The 6709-nt window shown below is 39.7% G+C and overlaps 1 long non-coding RNA gene across 1 annotated transcript; it reads right to left on the reverse strand.

The window, feature by feature from the left end:
- Positions 1-4504: 4504 nt before the first annotated feature.
- LOC132664125 (uncharacterized) lies at positions 4505-5706 on the reverse strand. The gene is made up of 3 exons (XR_009603463.2): positions 5611-5706; positions 4990-5159; positions 4505-4763 (listed from the first exon to the last, which is right to left on the reverse strand). It is a non-coding gene; the product is annotated as an uncharacterized LOC132664125 (long non-coding RNA).
- Positions 5707-6709: the final 1003 nt, after the last annotated feature.

Raw genomic sequence — 6709 nt, forward strand, 5'->3', positions numbered from 1 at the left:
TTAGTCCAGGCTGCCATCAAGGATAGCGCATTACTTTTAGTTGCTATGTCTGCGTAGCTTCTTCTTGGCTGTGGTAGTTTCTCAGACTTGTTTTTGATGATCTTGACACTATTGAGTACAGGTCAGATTTTGTAGAGTGCCCCTCTGGAATTTATTTTGTGATCTTAGGATTAGGTCGAGGTTATGGGTTTTGGGGAGGAAAACCCCATAGGGAAATTGCCATTTCCATCACATATCAAAGAGGCATAGCCCCAACATAGGCTTGTTGATGTTGACCTTGGTCACCTGGCCAAGGTAGTGTTGGGTTTATCCATTGCAAAGTCACTCTTTTTCCTCCTTTCTGTACTCCTTGGAAAGAATCACAGTCCACCTTTGAGTGGGTAGTTGTGCTCCCTCTTCTCCATGTGTTTTTGAAGAGAAACATGAGAATGTGTTTATTACTGTTTAGCCTCATCCCAGCAGGCTGTGTCAATACATTTTCTTTTTTGCTTGTATCTTTTTAGAACTCTTTTTTTCCCCACTTTCCCCTTCCGCTTTTTTCAACAGAACAGTTGCATATTGGAGGAATCTAATGGAGACTCCTACCTGCTCTAAGTTCTAAATGTGTATGTAAGATGATTTTTAACAAGGGGATTGAAGATGTATTAATAAAGGAGATTTAGATGATGGCAAGATATCTTGGTCTTACATGTATAGAATGGATGGTCATTCATCCATTCAGTAAGAATGGATGGTCATTCAGATTTGGCTGGGCTGAAAGCCCTGAGTTGGGAGCTAAACGGTTACGGTTACAGTGGTTCTTTCCTTTAAAAAGGAGGGTGATTTAAATAGCTTGGCATCTGTTTTTTGATGGAATTCTTTTGAGTACTTTGTTGTTTTTTTTTTAAGAAAACGTTTATTTATTTCTGGGAAAGAGCACAAGCGGGGGAGGAGCAGAGAAAGAGGGAGACACAGAATCCGAAGCAGGTGCCAGGCTCTGAGCTGTCAGCACAGAACCCAGCATGGGACTCAAACCCATGAACTGTGAGATCATGACTTGAGCCCAACTGAGCCACCCAGGTGCCCTTGAGATACTTCTGAGGCTGCTGCATCATATTCTGGCGAAGAGCATGGACTTTGGAGGCCTGCAGACCTGTCCTTGAATCCTGGGTCCACTAAATTAGATCCAAGCCTAGATTTTCCTCATCAATTAAAAAATTAAAAATAAAGAAAATATAGATCCTATTTCAGGAGGATTAAATGAAGTAACATTCAAAAAATGTTTAGCACAATCCCTGGGCCTGTGGCGAGGCTTCAAATGTTACCAGTTCTATGCTCTTTTATTTGTTGGGGAGAATTTAGAATTTACTGATTGTCATTGAAGATTTCTCAGGGGTAATCTTCACTACTTACAAGCAGCTTAAAGGTGGTAGAAAGCTGATTACTTTTCAATTCATACCGTTCTATCATTGAGATCCTGAGAGCAGTCACTTCCTGAATAAAAGCTTAAATTATCATTTATACTCCTTAAGTCAACTCTTGGTTTCCAGTTTTCAGTGACTTGTCAGTTACGCTTTTTCTAAATAAGTAAGATGTAACAACATAGAGTTAGTTTATCTGGCTAGTGCTCAGCCGTGGGCAGAGCCAAAGGCAGATGAGGCCAAAAGGAAAGCAAATATGAGAACAATAGCATGAGAACAGCTATAAACAATAGAAGAAAAATGAAGCCAAAGATGAAAATTATATCCTAAGAAGAAATTTTTTGCTTTGTTACAAATGGTCCTTGATATTGATACCATTTAAGTATATTAGTATCAAGCGCCAAGCTACTAAATTTAGCAGTGAGTTTGATGTCCTTTCTTGAAGGGAACATAATCCGTGGATTGTGAGTACAGTGCCTCCCGAGGGGTCTCCACTCCACTCTCTACTCTTGAAGGATTTTGTGCAAGTGCCAGTTTTTATAGAGTGCTAGAACAGGCAACGCAGAAACGGGTCATGACTGGTTAGCAGCTCCTGTTTTCTCGGGTAAGGTGAGCTAGCTAAGAAGGTGACTTGGAGGCTTGTGATTGGTGTGTGTTAGGTTTCCTTGCAGGTTGTTTAAGGTTAAGTGCAGGCTGATGTAGGTTTAGTTTTGAGACAGCCTGGCCACTGGGGGCAGCCTCCATTTTGTGGGGGCCAAGGTACAAATTGCCTTTATCATTAGTAAGTAGTAGCTTCATTATGCATGAAGCTGTTCATTATGCATGAACAGGTCAGAACGCGAACACCAATGTGGATGCGTTACTTCCGTGTTTCATCAACGGTATGGTGCAGTTTGGAAGTAAGAGGTATTTTGACATCCATGAAATAAGATGGCAGTTTTAACTCTTTAAGAAAGATTATGTCTTGAGGTAAAAAGGTTACAAATAAAACTCAATATTGTTGCATGCTAATAGTAAGACTGTTATCTCCAACTAATATACGAAGCTTATTCTTTCTGCTTGGGCTTGCTGTACAAACTGACTTTTGCATTCTTCTGTAAGGCACCCAGTGCTTGGACCACCCATAATACTCGCATCCCTGTTCCAGTTGTACCTGTTTCTTTTATTATGCAATTTAAATATGTAAACTGATTAAAAAAAAAACAAAACAGCATGTGACTGAAAGAGTTGTTTCTATGAAAACTAAATTGACAGTTTGGAAATACCTGATAGAGGTGCCGTTGTCTAATTAGGTATAGATCAGAAAACTGTAAAAACTTGTCAGGAAAGTCAAAAATGTGGAAGTTTGCAAGTGGATTTTCAGTTCTCACTCCAGTGGGAAATCTTAGGCGATGCGTTAGAGGTAAAGGCATGGTTCATAGAAGAAACACATCAGGGAACTTGAATCAGAAAGTCTTGGACGTATATAAAATAATCTGTGAATTAAAGTATACGTCTGTTTTAAATTAAAATGTTTGAAGTTTGTATCACTTCTTATGAATCCATTCCATTATTTAACACTTCGTTTTTAAGATTATAACCTAAATTACTCTTTTTTAAGTCCCAAAACTTGTTTCCCTCTACATTAAACAGGTTAACCATTTTCTGCTTGTGGTTGCATGTGTACATGTGTAATGATAAGCTGTTATGATATCTTTGCAAATAAATGTAATAAAGAAGTATTCATACCACTTAGAAAATATAATGTGCTAGCACTTACGTATGTGTTTCAAATATCTAAGCTGTAAGGAATGTTTCCCGTATGAAATGTGGGAGAGAAGAAATATACCCAGTAACAATGACTGGTGTCTACAATTACAGCCACTGAAACCGTGTCGAGTCTTGGGAGTTGCCTTGAGGAAATCTTTTCTCCTTTGGAAAGGCACATGTTTAATTTCTAAGAGCTTGTATAAACGGATGGTTTTCCCCCCATTTCTCTCTTTTAATAAGGCCAAAACCAAAAATGCCTAAGGAAGAGGAAGTCAGCCATTAAATAGTTATTTTGGAATTACGTAACCTAGGCTTTCCAGATACGCTTGTTTTTTCATTTTGTTTTTGTTTATCTTTTACTGCTTTCCAGGCAATATTTGAAACGCATTAAAAACAAATGAAAAACCAATGGAATGATTTCCAATAGCACATATATAGTAGAAATAAACTCATTTGCATCTGTATTTATTTTCAAGTGGATTAAAATTTTTTTTTTAGTTTAGTTTTTGAAGGAGGGGCAGAGAGAGAGAGGGAGGCAGAATCGGAAGCAGGCTCCAGTCTCTGAGCTGTCAGCACAGAGCCCGAGGCGGGGCTCGAACCCATGAAACTGCGAGATCATGACCTGAGCTGAAGTCAGCCACTTAACTGAACCATCCAGGCGCCCCTTCAACTGGATATTAAAAAGATTTTCCAGAAGACCCTTTGAACAGCTTTCTCACGAAGGTTCAAATTTTAAAAAGACACATTAATACTAAGTTTTGTTCACATATAGGTACCTAGCTTCTCCTTTTTTAGTTGATGTTTATAGCTTGGTGAGGAAACCCTATTCCATTCACAATGAATTCCATTCACAATGAACTTACTCTATTTTCTTTTTTCTTTTCTTTATTTTTCTCTTTTTCCCTTTTCTCTTTCTTTCTTTCTTTCTTTCTTTCTTTCTTTCTTTCTTTCTTTCTTTCTTTCTTTCTTTCTTTCCTAGCAGAAATTGCCATTTTTTTATGTTTATTTTTGAGAGAGAGAGAAAGCACACACCAAAGCAGGTTCCACACTGACAGCAGAGAGCCCGATGTGGGGCTTGAACTGACAAGAGATCAGGACTTGAGCCACCCAGGTGCCCCAACTTACACTATTTTCAAGGAAAACCTCAGTTGTTTCATTATTGTAGATTTTTTTTTTTTTTACACCATTCAGGAATACTCCACAGGCCCACTATAGATACACAGACTATTTACTCCCTTAGAGTGGGTTTTTGAATGGTTTTGATACCTGACTATACTTCCCAGTACTTAATGGACACTCCTGATATATCAATAATACAACTGTCATCAGTAAGTGTCCTATCTGTAATACACAATCTTCATAATTTATAATAATAATAGCAAGTTTATTAAAGGTTGGGCAGCGGTACTCAGTAGTCTCAGTACCCCATTACACACAAATAATTGAGGAACCCAAAGAGCTTTTGTTCATGTGGGTTCTATCTATATTTACCATACTGGAAGTTAAACATTTGAAAGCAACTTACTGTTTCATCTAAGAGCATCTGGGTTTTCATCTTTTTTGTGTTCAATCTTTGCAGTATCACTACGTAATCCTCTGGAAAACTGGACTGTGCTGTTACGAAAGAACGAAGGAGGAAAAGTCTTAGTATGATTATGAATATACATTTGGCATTGATGACTCCTTTGGGGAACTGCTCTACTGGAACACACTTTGCTGATGGTCTGTGGTGTTCATATTCCTCTGTGTAAACAGGTGTCCTTAACAAGGCCCGACAAATCACTTCTCAAGGAGTTGTATCTTGGCAACTTCCCAGCATCACACTCCCAGACCCCCTTACCTTCTTACAGACGTTCACCAGTCTTTTTCCTTCTTGATCTATGAACATAAAGTCAAGTACACATCTCAACATATTCATCACAAGGGATGTATTGATTCATAGCTTTTCGTCATCATTGAATTTTTCTCTTTAACTTCCTTTTTCCTCACCTTATCCGATAACTTCCTTGCCTATAACAGTAAGAACACGAATGGTTTAACACTAAAAATTAGTTTTGATTTGTGCCACAAAATTAGTTTTGCTACGTATCTGTAAGGAGTTTTTATGAGGATACTTGTATCTGAAAGGAAATGCTTGTCTTTATGCTTGGTCTTCCTTCCTTCCCTGCCCTAGCACCCGCTCCCCCCCCCAGCATCCTCTCACTGCCTTTTTCTTCTGCTCTTTGTTCAGTGCCACGAATTGTACTTAATACGCTCCAGGCACAGCTCGTGGTAACCAGAGTAGGAGAAATTGCCAAGTAATCAGTGATTCCTCTCCTCTGCTTTCCTCAGTTGTATTTTCATTCCCGTTGTTAACCCGCCTGGGTTCTCGCTGAGGTCCCCACTTTCTTTCTGCCTTGTCAGTCTGCTCCAGCCACACTGGCTTTCTTGTCCTCCCATAAAACTTAAGATTCATTCCTACCTTCGAGTTTTTCTGTCCTCCACCTGTGTTGGATATTTGCTTGCTTCTCTGCTAAAATAACTTTCAGAAAGTATGTCCCTGATCGCCGTATCTGAAGTCGTTACTCTTGTCACTTTGCTCTCTTGCCTTCTGTGTTCTTCAAGAAACTTATCTAAAATTACTTGTGTATGGTCTTTGTTCTGTAAAGTGTGCCATTCACGAAGTTAAGGGACTTTGTCTTCCTTCCTGCCCTACACACTGCCTGCCATGTAAAGTGCTCAGTAGCTGCTGGTTGAATGAGTCATTGACTCCTCCAAGCTGGTTCTTACATTGTGATGAATGCAACCATTGCCATCAATGCTGCAATGGCGGTCTTCTTTGCTTGGGAACCAGAAGTCAGCCTGTGAACACGTGAGGCACAGAGTAGGAAAAAGTTGGTGCTGCTGATTATTGCTTGAAAAGAAGCCACGTGACATAATTTTCCTTATCGAGGAGCAAGTTGACTGCCTCATAACATCCTCATTTACCTTTATTTTTTTTTAAGTTTATTTATTTTGAGAGAGAGAGAGAGAGAGAGAGAGAGAGAATCCCAAGCAGGCCCCATGCTGTCAGCACAGATCCCAACTCGGGGCTTGAACTCATGAACCATGAGATCAGGACCTGAGCCAAAACCAAGAGTCAGTTGCTTAACCAACTGAGCCACCCAGGTGCCACTCCCTGACTTACCGTTAGTATTCTCTTTATGCTCCTTTGAAGTCTGCCTCCCTCCCTTCTTTCCTTCCTTGCTTTTTCCTAGAATTGCTTTCAATTCTCATTAAATCAGATTTTTCTCTGGGTCAAATAATGCACTGGAGATCGAGTGTGACTTACTTGGAGATCATTTTGACTGCTGGAGGGGGACCTGGGAGATGATTCCATCACTGTTTATAGATAAAGGAACAGGCTGGGAGGCTCTGACTTTTCTAAGATCCCAGTGAGTGAGAGAACCAGGACTTCAAGCCCAGAATTCCTAGTTTCCACTTCAAACACTTCTAAATCTGGGCCCCAACCTTTCACTTGGTTGTTGACGGACCAAACAACTAAATGCACCTGTCTGTTGTCTTCCTTGTAACATGAGAAA

This window comes from Panthera onca, chromosome F2 (assembly GCF_046562875.1).
Source record: "Panthera onca isolate mPanOnc1 chromosome F2, mPanOnc1 haplotype 2, whole genome shotgun sequence".
Classification (NCBI taxonomy): Eukaryota; Metazoa; Chordata; class Mammalia; order Carnivora; family Felidae; genus Panthera; species Panthera onca.